At 43.3% G+C, this 1461-nt stretch overlaps 1 long non-coding RNA gene across 1 annotated transcript in view; it reads right to left on the bottom strand.

Moving 5' to 3' along the window:
- The window catches only part of LOC118477390, a 10126-nt gene extending 9123 nt beyond the window's left edge, over positions 1–1003 (bottom strand). Inside the window, exon 1 of the long non-coding RNA XR_004858340.1 lies at positions 690–1003. This is a non-coding gene — a long non-coding RNA (uncharacterized LOC118477390). The remainder of the gene's footprint in view (positions 1–689) is intronic.
- Positions 1004–1461: the final 458 nt, after the last annotated feature.

Below are 1461 nucleotides of genomic sequence, written 5' to 3' on the forward strand. Positions count from 1 at the left end.
GGGGAGGGGGAGGGGGGGTCAATCACTGTGTTCCTCCGGGGGCAAATAGCGCATGGATCAAACTGTTGTCACTGTGTACAAATCTGTTTTGGGCTAACACGAAAAATACAACAGTCAATGAAATGTCTGAGCAGATGCTTAAAATATAAGGCGTCGAGACTTTAAAAAATCCCTAAATAATTCGTTTGAAGCGGCCTTTCGAAAAGTTACGACATTTTTTGTTGTGTACTTTGCTGGAAAAAACACCAACAGATTTTACTGCAGCATTTTTTACTTCTTAATTTTCTTTGCCGCCTGAAGCACTCAAATTATTGAGCCAACACAAAAAAGAATGCAACATACAATCTACACGTAGAAAGCATTTCTAGGCTGATATTCTCAGGGTTTAACTTACCAATATTCCACAGAAATATTCGGCTCACCTATGTCAGTATGTGAGTGGATAGCTATGTTTTAACACTCATCCACAATCATTTATATTTAAGTCCAAAACCAAACACGAAGAAAAACGAAAATATGTAGGAATTTTCCTGGACAGAAATATTTTATAGCATAGAAAGAATAATAATGAACGTGTCCGTCAGCGTAGCCATTCAGGAAAACTTCAACCTTGAACTGCTAGGACTGAGAACTTTCACGCTAAAGTATGACCTTTCTTCTATTAACAAGTCTGAAAGTTTCAAACTTACAAAAACACACAGCCTTGAGGAACACCAGCCAAAGTCTCTTAGAAGAAGAATAAACACTTTTTAGCCTTCATGAGGTCCGTAGGAGCTTAGGCGACAGTTCTATAAAACGCACGCAGTTAACAGGAAAGACTTTCCTTCCAAAAGATAAGATCGCGTACTCTCCGCTCCGGCTGTAAGCGTGCTCACCTCTGGGGACAGAGAGCGTTTGACCAGGGCCTCGTGCACGTCACACTGTAGGCGAGTGATCACGGTGACACCGGACTCTCTCGCGCTCGCTCTTTCTCTCCGTGTGAGCATTCCGCCACATAGTGGAGACATACACACGCGCGTGCATACACGCACCATCGAACCGCAGGGCGGGGAGAGGCAGGGGTGTCGACTCATGATGGAGAGAGGGGATGAGTAATGAGAAAGAGTGATGTGAGTCAACTAAGATGGTCGAGGCTGCGCACAACTAATCGTTTTTACTTTTTTGTTCCGAATGAACCGTTAATCTTTTTTTTTCTTCTTTGAACGTAGGTGTTTTATGCTCCACCAATACGATTTAGATAATTTAGGAAGGGGGGGGGGGGCTGGGGCTTCGACCATATCTGTCAGGTTCAATCTAGGGGGAGAGGGATGCTACGTCCCTACAGCAAAACCGAAATACTTCACAAGAATCCTCCCCATACTGGAATCGAACTCAGGTCTTCTGCATGTAGCAGCAAAGCACCTAATTGCTACAGCACTGATGCCACTAATAAATCATGTATAGATCTAAATCGTGAACTTT

Source organism: Aplysia californica, unplaced genomic scaffold, assembly GCF_000002075.1.
Source record: "Aplysia californica isolate F4 #8 unplaced genomic scaffold, AplCal3.0 scaffold00079, whole genome shotgun sequence".
In the NCBI taxonomy this organism is placed as follows: Eukaryota; Metazoa; Mollusca; class Gastropoda; order Aplysiida; family Aplysiidae; genus Aplysia; species Aplysia californica.